This window comes from Dreissena polymorpha, chromosome 15 (assembly GCF_020536995.1).
Source record: "Dreissena polymorpha isolate Duluth1 chromosome 15, UMN_Dpol_1.0, whole genome shotgun sequence".
Lineage (NCBI taxonomy): Eukaryota > Metazoa > Mollusca > Bivalvia > Myida > Dreissenidae > Dreissena > Dreissena polymorpha.
Window position 1 is genome coordinate 48251100 of NC_068369.1, and position 19479 is coordinate 48270578.

A 19479-nucleotide genomic window follows, 5' to 3' on the forward strand; every position below is an offset into this window, starting at 1 on the left:
CATGAATTATTAGTTTTCCGAAATGATTTCTGAATCCACTTTTTTCAAAGAAAAATATAAGACACGATTTATAGAGGTATTTGTTGCAATCAGGTACAGTATTTTGCTCCTTACGGTCTTACATTCGGACATTTATATCAAAACTATTTTTCAGTATCCGTTCCCATCCCTTGTAAACACAATTAAAGTAATGTTCTGATATGCTTTGTCAGTAATGTGCCAACGTAAAAATTGGTAAATATAATTATTCGCCTAATTTACTGCCGATAGCGAAGACGACCGGACATGCAATCATGCAACCCGGTGGGTCAATAAAATTAATGTACATGTATCTGAATTGCGTAAGCCTGAAGCAAGGCATTAAACACGACATGCGAAAATGACCAACCACACTTAACAGTAAATCGAGCAAATATCGCGAGTCGTTTTCTACATAAATTAAAATAGGCCATTGGTTATTGACGTGCCATTAATGGAAAGTCGTGTTTTGCATTATGAGGGTGACCTAAGATCTTCAATGCGCTCTCGACAATGAACAATTTTCAGTCAACCTTAATGATAAAGTTGATTATCGATTGTCGTTGGCTACTTTTGGTATGTTTGTTGTTTAAATTGTCTAGATTACACGCCACAAGTTTTGATTTCATGTCCGTCTTGTCTGACCTTTTCTTAGATTTATAGACTTAACTATCAATGTTTGAATGGACTGTTCTGATAAACCAAGTGATGCTATTTCGATATGACATTATGTGTTAAAAAATATTTTCTCAAATAATTATTGATGAGTTCTCATAGTGTTGGAAGAAATAAAATTACCTTTTTGGGAAGAAAAACGTGCTCGTGCTTCATCTTCAACTTGCTGGTTTAACTTTACAGCTTCCATTAATAGAGCATTAAACTGAGCATCAGAAGCCATATTTTGTTTTTCCTTTGCCTTTTTGTTGCGTCATTAATGTCTATTATTCCTGTAATATGGAAAAGTTAATAAAAAACAGATATGATACGATTTTGTTAATAATGATTTCTTTTACTGTTTAATAATGAAAATTACATTTCATGATTTGAAAATACGCTCCTTGTTTCTTTTCTGCATGTTTCAGAAGATCATGTATGATCGATTGATAAGTCTATTCGAGTCTCTTCGCTTCTCTTGCTAGTAATTGTAAGTCGCAAAAAAATGGTATCTTATATAATTTAGTTAGTTAAAAATATGTATCAATTTATTTCGGTACGAGAGCGTTAATTTCAACTCGTTATAAGTTCTAGAAGTACTATTTAGATTCCAGCTCCTACTAAATCAATCAATTAACGTAAAGAAAGGAAATAAATGAAAATTACGGCATTCTTTTTTACATAAAATAACTTAAATCTTATGAAATAAAATGTATAAAGTTAAAATGAAAAACATAATACATGTAATCAATTTTCGTTTTTTCAAAATGATTTCTTTATCCCCTTTTTCAAATATAAATATGAGAAACGATTTATAGAGTTAATTGTAACAATCAGGAACAGTATTGTGCTCCTTACGGTCGTACATTCTGACATTTGAATCAAAAACCATTTTAGGTATCCGTTCCCATCCCTTCTTAACATAATTAAAGTAATATTGAGATATGTTGTGTCAGTAATGTGCCAACGTTAAGATTGGTTAATTAATATTATTCGCCTCATTTACTGCAGATAGCACGGATGACCGGACGTACGATCATACTCCCTGATGAACCCGGTGGGTAAATAAAGTTAATTAACGTGTATCTTCATGGCGTTAGCCTGAAGCAAAGCATTCAACAAGACATGCGATAATGACCAACCACACTTTACAGTAAATCGAGCGAATATCGCGTGTCGTTTTCTAAATAAAGTATCATACGCCCTTGGTTATTGACGTGGTTTTAATGGAATGTCGTGTTTCGCGTTATGAGGGCGACATAAAATCTTCAATGCGCAAACAAAAAGGCTCTCGACAATAAACAATTTTCAAGCAAAAGTGATGATACTCAAGTTTATTGTCGATTGTCGTTGGTTTTTTTGGTACGTTTGTTGTTAAAATTGTCGAGATCACACGCCACAAGTTTTGAGTTCGTGTCCGTCTTGTCTGAGCCTTTCTTAGATTTTTGAGATTGAATTATCAATGTTTGAATGGACTGTTCTGATAAACCTAATGATGCTATTTCGATCTGAACTTATTTGATAAAGAAATATTTTCTTAAATAATTAGTGATAAGTTCTCATAGTGTTGGAAGAAATAAAATTACCTTTTTGGAAATAAAAACTTGCGCCTTGTGCAACCTCTGCAATTTGCTGCAAATACTTTATAATTAACGGTACTAGTGCATTGAGCTCAGTATCAGCAGCTTTATTTTGATCTCTCCTTCGCCTTTTTGCTGCGTCATAAATGTCCGTTAGTCCTGTAGTATGGAAAAGTTTATAAACAAACAGATATGATAGGTTTTTGTAAGTGGCTGTTATATAAGAATATTTTTTTGTCTGAATTTTCTCTATCAACAATGATTTATTAGAATATTTTAAGAAATAGAATTACCTTTTCTGATTGGAAAATTTGCTTCTTGTTTCTCTGGTTCCAAAAGGTCATGTTTGAACGACTGATAAGTCTGCTCTAGCCTCTTCGCTTCTCTTGCTGGTAAATGTTAGTCGCAAAAAAGGTATTTTGTATAATTTAGTAACTCAAATATTATCCATTTAAATTTGTTAAAATAGGTATCAATTAATTTAGGTACGAGAACGTTCATTTCAACTCGTTATACGTTCTAGATACATGGGCATCCAGCTCCAATTAAGTAAATCAAGTAACGTATAGTTAAAGTATAGAAATGAAATAAATAAAAATTACGGCAATATTTGTATAAAAAATATCTGAAATCGTATGAAATACAATGTATAAATTGAAAATGAAAAACAAAATAATCAATTATCTTTTTTCAAAATGCTTTCTTTATCCCCTTTTTTCAAAGATAAATATCAGAAACGATGTGTAGAGGTAATTGTAGCAATCAGGAACAATATTGTGCTCCTTACGGTCGTAAATTTAAATCAAAAATCATTTTCAGTATCCGTTTGCATCCCTTGTTAACATGATTAAAGTAATGTTCTGATATGTTTTGTCAGTAACGTGCCAACGTTGAGATTGGTAAATATAATTATAAGCTCCATTTACTGCAGATATCACGGAGACCGGACGTGCGATCATACACCCTGATGAACCCGGTGGATAAATAAAGTTAATTAATTTGTATCTTCATCGCGTTAGCCTGAAGCAAAGCATAAAACTCGACATACGAAAATGACCAACAACAATTTAAGCAAATCGAACAAATATCGTGTGTCGTTTTCTGAATAAATTTACATAGGCCCTTGGTCATTGACGTGTGGCCATTGACGTGTTTTTTAATTGAATGTCATGTTTCGCGTTATAAGGGCGACCTAAGATCTTCAATGCGCACACAATACGGCTCTCGACAATGAACAATTTTCAGTCGACCTTGATAAAACATTTCTAACCAACAAATGTCACAAAACGACACTCAAGTTGGTTGTCGATTGTCGTTGGTTATTTTTGGTATGTTTGTTGTTTAAATTGTCGTTAGTTAACCTGAAGGAGAGACAGTAGACAATCCATGTGGCACTGAACGAAATAAATGTTTGCGTAACGTTTGTACTAAATCTCAAAACCTCTCCTCTCATTGTCGTCTCATTTGGCGAATTCGTTTACACCTATTTAATTTTTGTTAGATATAATAACCTTACCAACACAGTATAAATAACCGCCCCTTTTTTAAAGAAAGTTTTAGTTGTACGGGAATCTAGTTATCGATCAAATGTCTACGCGCCCAATCTTGGTATAATTATAAACATAACTTATTTTTATACCTGTTCTATATCTACTCTAGTATACAATGAACATGAGTTTATATTTTTATAACATTGATATTATATGCAACAATTTAAAAGAAAAATATATAAAGGTTATCTGTATTACGTATTATTTGAATCGTTAAGCAAACAACAATTTTAACTGTTGCAGCTACAGCATTGATAACTTATTGTCATCAACATAATTTTTGTGTCAGTAAAACTACATGTCCTATGTACATTGCATTATGTAAACATCGGATCAATCGTGATTCACTTGAATCTGAATTTCATTAGCAAAAACATATGAAAAAATGTTCTATCCAGATTCAATAAAAAGAAACACATTTTAGAGCGGTAAAATACTCTATTTGATTCGATTCGAATTATGCAGATATATTGTCAATAAAACATATTGGTCAAGTTTCATGAAGATCAAACCATAAATGAGACATCTAAAGTGGTAACACAATTTTTCGAGAATAAAACATTGTGACCTTGTCTTCACTCGGTGGCTTTGTTTTTTTAAAAGCACTTGTTAAACTTGAGCTTAATAGTTCAAGGATAAACATAATGCATCAAAATGTGTAGCTTATGATTTTGTTATAATGTTGTTGTTTTTTTGTTACCTTTGAAAAAGTGACCCAGTATTTGACTCTTTAATCTTCGTACAAATGTGTACGTGTTATTGGCAAGATAAATATTCTGACCAACTGTCTTCAAGATACAGTAATAAATGTTGCTTCTATAGAGATGGCATTTTATTTATTTGACCTGTTTTTTATCGTGCGTCACCAAGATTCAAACTTACCTAAGGATTTTCAAGATAACAAATATCCATTAAGACTAAGAAAGAAATGTTACCCTAGAGTTCTTTTCTATATTAATAGAAGTATCATTTTGGAACAAATTCATTATCAAACAACTACACTATAAGTTTGGTATGATATAACGGAGGAGAAGACCATATAAAATGTGCGCTTCCTTAATTGCGGACATTTATAGATATAAAACTACTTAATAGAGTTTTACCGCATCAGCCAAATTTAACATCTCTAATATTTGTCGTTTTGGAAACATAAAGTGAGCCCTGTGGCGCAGTAAGTTAAAACACATGCGCTTGGTTAAGACATTTTGGTACATCAAATATTAAATATTGAAGCTGTGGGCCGTGTTCTTAAAAAAAGATTGCTAAAGGTGCATTGGGGTTTAATAAACAAAACATTGTAGAGGATCATTTGACAATTGTACGAACCAAAGATGAAGATCTGAGACTGGTGATTTAACAACAAAAAAATACGTGTTTGCATTTAAAACTATTTTAGCTCAGGTGACTCACCTGTGAGCTCGATCGAGTCGCTTGTACAGTTCCTATCAGTGTCTAATGAGCTATCCAAGTCGTTGTGCACATTCAGGGACTGCGGTTTAGTCTCCGTATATAAGGTGGCGTCGTCTGTGTATAAAACCAAATTTACAATTGGAAATTACTTAAATATTTTAAGATTAAGAGAAACACGATGGTCCGGAGAGCGCCTCTAAATTAACTTTGGGATACTATAGTTATCTAAACTTAAAGACGATATATGTTTACTTTATGTACAAAACGGGATAAAACATAAAATAAACGACTTTACGCAGGACACGCAATTTCCGGTAATTGCAACTAGCTAGCGGAGTTTTGAAAAGAGTTATTCGAAAAAAATGAGTTTGTGTTGTGTATAAAAGTGCTAGTTGGAATGTGATTTTACTTGACAGCAGTTGAATAGAATATATACCCTAAAATGAAAAAATGAAATTGTTTGAACTTATGCTTATGTGACGATGTTCCTACAAATAAAAGTCGTCCTACGCATCACTGGAGATTATTATGCATTATTCATGATCCAGTAGAATATTCACGGTTTACCAGTCACGCTTGATCCGATTTTGAAGTATACTATGGCAAATTGTTAAGAGTAGTCAGCCCAGCAAAAATGAGTAACCGAAATATTCCTGATCCATTAGAGTCAACAAAGCGCGACGCTAAATAAGTTATTGTAAATAAGGTCCGAACATACATGTTAGAATCGATACCGGACGAGCACCAACTAAACACCAATTGACCAACCAAGCCAACCAAACATTATAATTCTCAGTAATGAAGACATAACTCTAATTAGCGACGCATTGAAAAAATACATTGACACACAAAGACATAGTGTCTAACATAGTGACTGGCGTTCTCGCTGGCCTGAATACAGAACTATCAGTCACGAGGTCCTAAAAATCGTCAAGATAAATATTCCCATCTAGTTTCCTCAAGATTAATTTATTAATGTGGCTTCTAAAAAGCCTTTTAGAAGATATAACCTGTTTAACTAGTGTTTGGCTCCACATCAGACAAGATTGACAATGGCCTTAAAGTTTCTTTTTACTCCATGACCTAGTTTTTCACTCTAATTGATCAAGATTTGAATTATGCATATATATATATATATATATATATATATATATATATATATATATATATATATATATATATATATATATATATATATATATATATATATATATATATATATATATATATATTGCAAATTAGAACATTTTGACCCATTTTGACCCGCATCTTGACCCCGTTTCATCAAGATTGGACCAAAAATGTGGCTTTTAAAATTGTAACATGACTTTACCCAGATTAATCTGTATGACCTTGTTGTGACCTCATTACACAACAATGTGAACTTTTAAGGCTATTGCTTCAAGAGTTGTTGCAAGGTTGTTACTTCAAGAGTTGTTGCAAGGTAGTTCTACAAGAGTTGTTGCATTATTATTGTTTCAAGAGTTGTTACAAAGTTGATGCTTAAGAGATGTTGCAAGGTTGTTGCTTCAAGAGTTGTTGCAAGGGTTTTTCGTCAAGAGTTGTTGCAAGGTTGATGCTTCAAGAATTGTTGCACGGTTATTGCTTAAAGAGTTGTTACGAGGTTTGTTGCTTCAAACATTGTTGCAAAGTTGGTGCTTCAAGAGTTGTTGAAAGTGTTTTTCTTAGATTTGCACCGTCGGTAATGTTTATAACCGCACTTTACCAATTTTCAAACGCGAGCTAGATATTTAGGTAGGACTTCTGATCGAGTTGCAATTAGATTTGGCCATATTAGGGGCATAAGCCTAGATGACAATATTTCCCTACCGTTCGTAAACTGCCCTGTTGTGTTTTACCCCATATGTTTTTGATTAGGATTTGTCCTAGATATTGCAATGATAATTATTCAGTCACAGTTTCGTCAAGATATAGCCATAATAGTTAATTCTAAAGTGATATAATTTTAAACGATTTATTCTGAAGAACTTGTTTTCACCGTTATTCGACGACATTCATACCTGCCATTTAAAGCGTACAATAAACTTTCTGGTAATGTTTGATTAAGATTGAGACTAAATGGCTTTATTTTAGTCACAAATAAACGAATTCTATGCACACCAAGGGACAAAACCTGAAATAAATGTGTAGATGTTAATAATACAATGTTACGGACTAAATATTGAAGCTCTGGTTTTGCTGATTTCACCAATTTATATTTTTTTTTAAGTTTCTACATTTAAAATATTATGTTGGCTCTGTCTGTTGACCTACCTTTGAGCCGGACCGGAACGCTTAAACAGTTGATATGATTGTCGAATGAGCTATCTAAGTCGTTTTGTACATCCAGTCTTTGCGGTTCAATTTCAGTACACGACGTACCGTTTTCTGAAGCATCATCTGTGTATAATACAAAATGTACAATAACAAGAAATGTGTTAAGATTACGAGAAGCACGACTGCCAGACTTTGCTCATCTGAATGCCCTTGGTCATTGACGTGTGGCCATTGACGTGTTTTTTAATTGAATGTCATGTTTCGCGTTATAAGGGCGACCTAAGATCTTCAATGCGCACACAATACGGCTCTCGACAATGAACAATTTTCAGTCGACCTTGATAAAACATTTCTAACCAACAAATGTCACAAAACGACACTCAAGTTGATTGTCGATTGTCGTTGGTTATTTTTGGTATGTTTGTTGTTTAAATTGTCGTTAGTTAACCTGAAGGGGAGACAGTAGACAATCCATGTGGCACTGAACGAAATAAATGTTTGCGTAACGTTTGCACTAAATCTCAAAACCTCTCCTCTCATTGTCGTCTCATTTGGCGAATTCGTTTACACCTATTTAATTTTTGTTAGATATAATAACCTTACCAACACAGTATAAATAACCGCCCCTTTTTTAAAGAAAGTTTTAGTTGTACGGGAATCTAGTTATCGATCAAATGTCTACGCGCCCAATCTTGGTATAATTATAAACATAACTTATTTTTATACCTGTTCTATATCTACTCTAGTATACAATGGACATGAGTTTATATTTTTATAACATTGATATTATATGCAACAATTTATAAGAAAAATATATAAAGGTTATCTGTATTACGTATTATTTGAATCGTTAAGCAAACAACAATTTTAACTGTTGCAGCTACAGCATTGATAACTTATTGTAATCAACATAATTTTTGTATCAGTAAAACTACATGTCCTATGTACATTGCATTATGTAAACATCGGATCAATCGTGATGCACTTGAATCTGAATTTCATTAGCAAAAACATATGAAAAAATGTTCTATCCAGATTCAATAAAAAGAAACACATTTTAGAGCGGTAAAATACTCTATTTGATTCGATTCGAATTATGCAGATATATTGTCAATAAAACATATTGGTCAAGTTTCATGAAGATCAAACCATAAATGAGACATCTAAAGTGGTAACACAATTTTTCGAGAATAAAACATTGTGACCTTGTCTTCACTCGGTGGCTTTGTTTTTTTAAAAGCACTTGTTAAACTTGAGCTTAATAGTTCAAGGATAAACATAATGCATCAAAATGTGTAGCTTATGATTTTGTTATAATGTTGTTGTTTTTTTGTTACCTTTGAAAAAGTGACCCAGTATTTGACTCTTTAATCTTCGTACAAATGTGTACGTGTTATTGGCAAGATAAATATTCTGACCAACTGTCTTCAAGATACAGTAATAAATGTTGCTTCTATAGAGATGGCATTTTATTTATTTGACCTGTTTTTTATCGTGCGTCACCAAGATTCAAACTTACCTAAGGATTTTCAAGATAACAAATATCCATTAAGACTAAGAAAGAAATGTTACCCTAGAGTTCTTTTCTATATTAATAGAAGTATCATTTTGGAACAAATTCATTATCAAACAACTACACTATAAGTTTGGTATGATATAACGGAGGAGAAGACCATATAAAATGTGCGCTTCCTTAATTGCGGACATTTAAAGATATAAACCTACTTAATAGAGTTTTACCGCATCAGCCAAATTTAACATCTCTAATATTTGTCGTTTTGGAAACATAAAGTGAGCCCTGTGGCGCAGTAAGTTTAAAACACATGCGCTTGGTTAAGACATTTTGGTACATCAAATATTAAATATTGAAGCTGTGGGCCGTGTTCTTAAAAAAAGATTGCTAAAGGTGCATTGGGGTTTAATAAACAAAACATTGTAGAGGATCATTTGACAATTGTACGAACCAAAGATGAAGATCTGAGACTGGTGATTTAACAACAAAAAATACGTGTTTGCATTTAAAACTATTTTAGCTCAGGTGACTTACCTGTGAGCTCGATCGAGTCGCTTGTACAGTTCCTATCAGTGTCTAATGAGCTATCCAAGTCGTTGTGCACATTCAGGGACTGCGGTTTAGTCTCCGTATATAAGGTGGCGTCGTCTGTGTATAAAACCAAATTTACAATTGGAAATTACTTAAATATTTTAAGATTAAGAGAAACACGATGGTCCGGAGAGCTCCTCTAATTTAACTTTGGGATAATATTGTTATCTAAACTTAAAGACGATATATGTTTACTTTTTGTACAAAACGGGATAAAACATAAAATAAACGACTTTACGCAGGACACGCAATTTCCGGTAATTGCAACTAGCTAGCGGAGTTTTGAAAAGAGTTATTCGAAAAAAATGAGTTTGTGTTGTGTATAAAAGTGCTAGTTGGAATGTGATTTTACTTGACAGCAGTTGAATAGAATATATACCCTAAAATGAAAAAAATGAAATTGTTTGAACTTATGCTTATGTGACGATGTTCCTACAAATAAAAGTCGTCCTACGCATCACTGGAGATTATTATGCATTATTCATGATCCAGTAGAATATTCACGGTTTACCAGTCACGCTTGATCCGATTTTGAAGTATACTATGGCAAATTGTTAAGAGTAGTCAGCCCAGCAAAAATGAGTAACCGAAATATTCCTGATCCATTAGAGTCAACAAAGCGCGACGCTAAATAAGTTAATGTAAATAAGGTCCGAACATACATGTTAGAATCGATACCGGACGAGCACCAACTAAACACCAATTGACCAACCAAGCCAACCAAACATTATAATTCTCAGTAATGAAGACATAACTCTAATTAGCGACGCATTGAAAAAATACATTGACACACAAAGACATAGTGTCTAACATAGTGACTGGCGTTCTCGCTGGCCTGAATACAGAACTATCAGTCACGAGGTCCTAAAAATCGTCAAGATAAATATTCCCATCTAGTTTCCTCAAGATTAATTTATTAATGTGGCTTCTAAAAAGCCTTTTAGAAGATATAACCTGTTTAACTAGTGTTTGGCTCCACATCGGACAAGATTGACAATGGCCTTAAAGTTTCTTTTTACTCCATGACCTAGTTTTTCACTCTAATTGATCAAGATTTGAATTATGCATATATATATATATATATATATATATATATATATATATATATATATATATATATATATATATATATATATATATATATTGCAAATTAGGACATTTTGACCCATTTTGACCCGCATCTTGACCCCGTTTCATCAAGATTGGACCAAAAATGTGGCTTTTAAAATTGTAACATGACTTTACCCAGATTAATCTGTATGACCTTGTTGTGACCTCATTACACCTAGATGTGAACTTTTAAGGCTATTGCTTCAAGAGTTGTTGAAAGGTTGTTACTTCAAGAGTTGTTGCAAGGTAGTTCTACAAGAGTTGTTGCATTATTATTGTTTCAAGAGTTGTTACAAAGTTGATGCTTAAGAGATGTTGCAAGGTTGTTGCTTCAAGAGTTGTTGCAAGGGTTTTTCGTCAAGAGTTGTTGCAAGGTTGATGCTTCAAGAATTGTTGCACGGTTATTGCTTAAAGAGTTGTTACGAGGTTTGTTGCTTCAAACATTGTTGCAAAGTTGGTGCTTCAAGAGTTGTTGAAAGTGTTTTTCTTAGATTTGCACCGTCGGTAATGTTTATAACCGCACTTTACCAATTTTCAAACGCGAGCTAGATATTTAGGTAGGACTTCTGATCGAGTTGCAATTAGATTTGGCCACATTAGGGGCATAAGCCTAGATGACAATATTTCCCTACCGTTCGTAAACTGCCCTGTTGTGTTTTACCCCATATGTTTTTGATTAGGATTTGTCCTAGATATTGCAATGATAATTATTCAGTCACAGTTTCGTCAAGATATAGCCATAATAGTTAATTCTAAAGTGATATCATTTTAAACGATTTATTCTGAAGAACTTGTTTTCACCGTTATTCGACGACATTCATACCTGCCATTTAAAGCGTACAATAAACTTTCTGGTAATGTTTGATTAAGATTGAGACTAAATGGCTTTATTTTAGTCACAAATAAACGAATTCTATGCACACCAAGGGACAAAACCTGAAATAAATGTGTAGATGTTAATAATACAATGTTACGGACTAAATATTGAAGCTCTGGTTTTGCTGATTTCACCAATTTATTTTTTTTTTTTAAGTTTCTACATTTAAAATATTATGTTGGCTCTGTCTGTTGACCTACCTTTGAGCCGGACCGGAACGCTTAAACAGTTGATATGATTGTCGAATGAGCTATCTAAGTCGTTTTGTACATCCAGTCTTTGCGGTTCAATTTCAGTACACGACGTACCGTTTTCTGAAGCATCATCTGTGTATAATACAAAATGTACAATAACAAGAAATGTGTTAAGATTACGAGAAGCACGACTGCCAGACTTTGCTCATCTGAATTCACCTGGTAATTATGGACATAGCTTCGGTTGGAGAATATATATTTATAGTTTATGTACAAAATGGAACAAAGTTACCAACAGATAGGCTTACTTTTGATCGCAAAGTCAAGATTTGAATACATTTGGTTTAAGACCATTGAATTGTTACAAACATAATACCAAACCTCCGGGCCTGGCGGTTAACTAGGAGAGGATTTAAAGTTTGTAATGTACCTTTGTATGGAAACAAATCCCTAGGGTTGGGCCGATTGTGATTCTAGTGGAATGATTTAACAAAACCATATGAAAGGGCCACATCAAGGTATTTTATGCAAATTATTACAATTGTGCGCCTTGTCATTTTAGAGCATGGTATTTTTAAATTAAGTTTCATAGGTAAATCTGTATGTTTCATATAACCCCGTGGGTGGCATTTAAGACGCCAGGACACGGTGCAAAGAAACTTTGTATAAGACGGCAAAATATTATATAGTTTAATATAAACTTACAAATAAATATAAAAAAACATTTTCATTTTTATATTCGTTATATTGTGTGTGTTGTGTTTTACAAACGCAGCGGAATAAGACGATTTATTCAGGGTTGTTGTTTATTCTTGTTCCGTCTATATGCGTTTTAAGGTAGCGCACCTCTAATGGGCACATATCCAAATATAATTAAATTAATTATTTTCTTAATCAGCATCATTTCACTGAACTACATGCAAATTTGTAGGTAGGCTTTCCATGCTTTTTAAAAAAAATATACCGATTTTTTCAAAACCACCCTCACGCTCGGCTTTTGACCAGTTTTTTTTCACCCCTGGGGTATATAAAAGTTCCATAATTCATTCAGATTTCCAAATATGGACATGCAGTTGGTGTGTACAGATGCAGTAAAGGTGTTTAAAGTTTAAACACGATGAAATAAGTATTATTTTACAGACATTTAATTTTTACGATTTTTTATCTATGGAATAGCGCCATGAAATGTAAGTGATTTCAGGTGAAAATTGGGTCGGTTAAAAACAAAGTGTCATAAAATTCAAAATAGTATCATTTAAGTTATATTTTAAACTAATTTGTTATATAAACACTATATACAGCAAAAATACCAAGAAATAGACATATTTACCGTTTACTTTTTGAAATAAAAATAAAAATGCAACATGCATCATTCGTATTTTCAGCAGTAAATTACCCAATTTAGCCATAACGTTGTTTTAATTTTAAAAATTGAAGGATGTTCTTATAATTTTCAACATATTTGACAATAAACATAGCTTATATGCTATATTAAATCAAATAACGTTAGAAAAGAAATAAAACGCGTCGCAAAAAGTATGCGATATCGGCAGGATTCGCACCTGCGCGGGAAGATCCCAAAAGATGCCTAGTCCATCGCCTTAACCACTCGGCCACGACAACTTCACATTAGTGTAACCCTAAATTAGATATTAATAAGTAAACAGGTAAAAAGGCTCGTCAATCTTTGAAGAAATCGCGAAATCGTATTTTTCAGACGATAATTGAATCAAAGTCAATATTTATAGTGAAAATAATGTATTCTAAATGAATAAGGTAAACACACATCAAAATATGAAGTTTGAAAAAAATAAAATGCATCTCTCTGAAATAACCGATCATTTAAGATCGGCAATGATCGTAAAATAAATCGCGGGAAATCATTAGAGGTGCGCTACCTTAAAGTGAAATATATTATCATGGAAAAGGGAACAATAAGCTACAATTGAATACAAGGGGGTTAAGATCTCTGTAGATTGCTCACTTGTGGAATATCTTTGAGAGCAGAAAAGTAATGTTGACGTTTGCTACGTTTTATAAAAAAAAGTTAAAAACCTTTCAATATTGTCTAATGACAATATTGTATATTTATATCGATGTGTTAAGACTATGTACTCTTTAAACGTCTGAATAATTATATGACGACTTGCTGTGTCTTCTCTGATAAAGTTGACATTCGCCGGATCGAGATCAGTTTAAATACCATACATTTATTTTAACAAACAAAGTAGACGTTGTTACGTTGTAATTAGGGCTTGAAAAAGAACTCTGTCGATGATTTTTTTTTGGATAAAAACAATAGCAAAAATGTTTCATTTGGGTGCGGTCAGTTGGGATGAATTAAACACTATTTGTAGAAGACCTCAATATGTTGAAATGCATTTTTTTAAACATTTGTGCCTTGTGGTTTCAGTAAATAATATTTTTAAAGCAATTGCCCATCGGGTGATGTTAGTCTTGACGTTATAGTTTGGCAGAAGTTTTAAATATTGACATATAAGGTTAATACGTTACCCACAGAGGTTTCAATAATGCCTTGGTTTAATTCCTTGTGCGAATGTAGTAGAGAATCGTTGAATATGATGTTGAATACTAAAAATTAAAACTAAGTGACTTGTTGTTTCAGAGACGTAGATTTCGAAGTAATCATGCTACATATGGGAATCAACCATTGTATCCTGGTTGCGGCCAGTTGTAACTTCTGGGCAATCATATCAACAAACTTAATAAAGGATCATTACAAAATGCAACATTTAAAAAAGGTCGGGCAGTTGTGAGGTTAGAGTTTACACTTTTTGTTTGCAGACACTTCTGAGTTGATGTGTGATAAATGGTCATTCTATATTGTCTTGTTATTGACGCGTTTAAAAATATGTAAAGATACCATGGCATTATGATTTATTATTTTTAATTGTTAAACCATGACCCTAGAATACATTAAATAAAAATGAATGTGAAAGGAAATTTAAAAAGTCAATAATCGTTCAAATAACAATTATTGTTGAAGGGTCGTCTGGCTTAGTTTTCATAGCGTTGTACTGCTAATTCCTGTTAAAACAAACTTAAGGCCTTAAACATTGTAAAGGGGGTTGTATTTATTCCACAGTAACTTGCCTACTACATCTTATTAATGTAATGCAGTAGTATTTAACTTAAATAACAACTTGAACCTTATACAGTAAACGTGTGAGCAGATTACCTCTGAAATTCTTTCAAACTAGCTAACAAGAACAACTACACATTCTATGAAGTTTTGATGCAAGACACCAAAGTTTTTCGGGCAAATACATGTATATAAGATCCTTAATGTCGTATATATTATTCGTTAAGCATAAACATACCAGGCGCAAGCATAGCAGAACAGGCAGTCTTTGAATCGTCTGCTTCATTTTCTAATGAGCTGTTCAAATCGTTATCAAAAACTGTGGCTGCATTGCAGTTGCATTGTGCGTACATGACGTGTCTTCGCCTGGTGCTTCTTCGTATTCTTCGAAGAAGCTATCCATTCGCATTCCCTATAAAGATTCCAAAATATTGCATATACCTGCTAGAGAAACTTTTTTGTGACAGATATTAAGATCACTGTGTTTTGTTTTGGATTAGTTATCATCAATATTGTTTGAGTTCTCTTTTAATTGTTTACACTTTTGATATAAATTAGGGATACGAACAATCAGCTTTCATTTAAACCGTGCATTTAAATTTCAATCGCACGGGTGATAACATTACATAATAAAGTGCACATAAGTGTTTATTCTTCTTCCCACCTGTGCTTTTATACAATATTGAACATTAGTATAACAACTTATTTAAACTAATACTTGTTTGTTCACTCTTTAGGAAAAGACAACTCAGAGAAACAAGAATAAAGATATTGTCCTAATGTTAATATTTTTATGTTACAATCGCTTATTCAAAATACGAAACGTAATGTGGCGAAGTTTGGATAAGAGTCTGGTTGAAAACAAAGGGTATTCATTGGGTATTTTTTTGGTTTTTGGTGTAATTGTTCCTTTCCTTATTCCAAACAAGCCACCGCTAAAAAAGCAGAGAGCAGAGCACAAAAGGGGCGAGAAAATTCGTAAAATTCGTCATCACGTGCTTAATATAGTCAACATGTGAGGGTGAACTTGCAGCTGGACCAGCAACGCCTTGGGGAGCTACCAACGTCACACTTGACTCAGAATTATTCATTGAACATGAAGGTATGATTTCAAATTTACCTCCTAGCATCACGATTAAAATTAAATAGTAATAAAAGAGAAAACAATTTAACTTAATTTGATAACCATAGAATTACCATAAGGTTATAAACAGACCATGGCCCCAGAATCGTTACTTTTTGGGGCACGATTGCATGAAACAAACACTAGTTTAAACTACATATCGTCTTTATTGAAACCTGAAGAAACATAACCTCATATAGTTTAATGTTCAGATCATCGTCGTGCAATTTAAAAGAAGCCAATATTGAACTCACATAATCTGTTTTTACGTCTTGTTGCCAATGTATAATTTCAAGTGTTTCAAGCAGAAGACTAATGACATCAAACATATATCTCTTTAGCCGTTCAGCAGGCAAATCGGAATTTTAAAACGTTTGAAATCATCTATCCCTTTCTTCAAAGGGATATCACTGTGGATAGTTTAAGGGGGAAGTTAACCTCTGTAAGAAGTTTAGATAATAGCGTATGTGAACAACAACTGCGCATGTTCCTTTAAGTTTATTTCTTGAACAATTAAATCAGAAAGGTTTTAATATTCGATTATGTATTGCTTATGTGGTTCGTGGACTTATTAGTAGCATATGCTGTTTGATGGTATACATTAACGCTTTGTAAATACACAGTCGCCCGTAGTATGGATCGCGAGGTTAATTTACTGTGAATAGTTTAACAGAATTCCTCACATACGCTGACCGCTTGCCTGGTGATGTTTGTTTCACACCTTTGTAACGATTAATTACCGCAGTATAAAACATTTCAAACGTTGCTTACCTTACCGATAATGTATCCGCATGATTCTTTCATTATTGTATCACGGTTTAAGGTTCCTGTAGAGGCTTCAGTTTGAAAAATGTGGCAACCCTAGCATTGAACTCAAATTTGACTAAACACAAGGTGCCACATTGAAAATGAATACATATATGCTTAAAAGGATGGTTTTCCTTCAAACTGCTACCAATTTTGTTCAGCAACATCTCATACAATCGACAAAATCAATCAAAATACAGAGCGATTTTAACACTAAAATATACATTATTTCAAAAATCTGAATCATGTTTATTCAACGTAGTTCGGTGGAAAAGTATAGCACTAGTGAATAATATCGACATTGACTAGGGCAAATGACGCTTAAAAAGTGAATAAAGTTTACAAATCTAGAAATATCAGAACTGGAACACATGTCATTTCATCAAGATGGGGGCAGCCATTTTTAATTCATGAAATTGAAAGAAACATGCTAAAAACTCACTCATCGCCTAATTGACATTCCAAATGGTTGACGATGACGAATGCATTGGATTTTAATCTTTCCGTTGATGTGTGCAAACTGCATGATCAGACCTCAGAAACACTCCAAAAATAATTACTTTGTACGAAGAATTTCACCAATGTTTATAATTGTTGTCGAATCACATGTTTTTGTATTATTGCGCACAAAATAATACGCTTACAGACTGACAGAAAAGATCGAAACGAAACTCCGTTCAATTCATCGCGGTATACTATTTTATTGATAATATAGAATAATTCATCGCTTCAACAACCTAAAAGTAAAAATAATTCTTTTATACGGAGTTTTTAATAACGAAAGTGACAACAACGGAATTCGGATGGATATTCTGTGAGATGCACTTCGGCTCCAGAAAAACAATAAAAATACACTAAAAAAGACGGGTGGGGACAATTTTCAGCTGAAAAAGATTTGCAATGGGTTAAGTGATTGTATCTCTGTGTGGTCATTTCTGTTTTTAAGTGCGATCTCTTCCTGATTAATGTTAACAGTTGTTTTACTAGTTGCGGCCCAACTGTCAAAATAATATGTTTTCTTACCACTCCACGTGATTTCGACCGATTTATAATGCACGTTTTTCTACGGAGCACAGAGAGTGAAACGCTTTCAAAATGGGTAGAAGGAATCGAAATATAAAAACAATCGGTTAGCCAATTTCTTTATATTCCTTTACAATTGTATATGTCGTCTGCAATATATTTCAATTTGAGATGGTTTAAAATTTGCAATTTGGTTAAGGGTTAAATAGCAAAATTGTTAAGCCTTTGAAATACAATGGTGACTCTTATTATCCACCATACCTGGATTTTTAAAAAGTTGTTACGTTTAGTTATTTTTAGAACTTTGTTTAGGAAATTTATCCAAAAAACGCAGTTGAATAAAAAGTCATTTGTTGTTTTCTGACAATAATTTTCTGTGAAATGTTGCTTACTTGACCTTGAATATGTATATAGCTTTGTATTTATTCAACTTAGGGTAGTGCAAATCCTTCCTAACTTTAGATTGAGATTTTGCAAATTAGTGTAAAATGTATTGGTTTTAAACCAAAATATGAATAAAGCAAAAAAAATATTGAAAGTCAAAAATGTGTTCATGTTATTCTATCCGTCTTTAGCTTTAAAATGAGATATAGTTTGAACATATTGTACCACATTCAATGAAGAAAAACCAAAGCGAAGTTTTAATGATTTTTATCCCTCCCATGAACCTTAAGACGCATGTTAAATTGATCATAAACAAAATAGCTTTTTGTATATGGAAGGGAAAGACCACCAATAGTATTTATCACCAGAAATGTAGCACGTATTGAGTATTCAGCTGGTATGTTCCATGTTGCAATCATAGATTATACATACATGACAAATAATATCCGTTCAAATAAACACGTTTGATATTTTATGTTTAAATTTTCAACAATGTTAATTTATAAGGTGGAGACATCTCAAATGTTCATCTTGTGCATTGTGCAATTAAAACTGTTCAATGAATAAAATATTAAATGTTCAAAATGTGAAACATACATTTACGTGTAGTTTTAAATCGCATACACAACGCACAAAACTTTGTCATAACTCTACCGCTTCTTTACAAAGGTGAATGTTAAAGCATACAAATTTGCAACAGTAACTTTAACGAACTGCCAATTTCTACTGTGAGCATATAAACACGTCTAGATGGGTCACCACGTATCTTTACATCTTGCAATGTTACAAGTTAACATTTTCACAGTTGTAAAGTCTGTAATCTATACGCGGTGGAAGCGACAAAATTATTTTTCGTCTTAGCCAGGAACCAATGCCACGCGTACGGGCCAGGAACCATTGTGACATGACGTCACACGAGATTTTAATCCCGGATAAAATGTCTGGGTAACAAACTGATGACTACCGGTTTAACGTAAACATTGAGTCGTCTGGTGCAATAACGAAAATAGTCAACTTCGGTGAATAAAGCATATAAAAAAATGTGTTTGTATCAGAAACTGTGGGATATTTTACCGAAAATATTCTAAATTCGGTGTATATGCACTCAAGTAATTGTCTTTTTATGGTTTTCAGCTGATTTCGACTTTATAAGTGGGTGGGGTAAAATAACACATTTTCAAGTAGCAGATTTCATTAGTTTTTTTTCAGGACAACAATTGACACATAAATGTTATGTTTCAGATTCCATTTTGGTATCTTTCAAA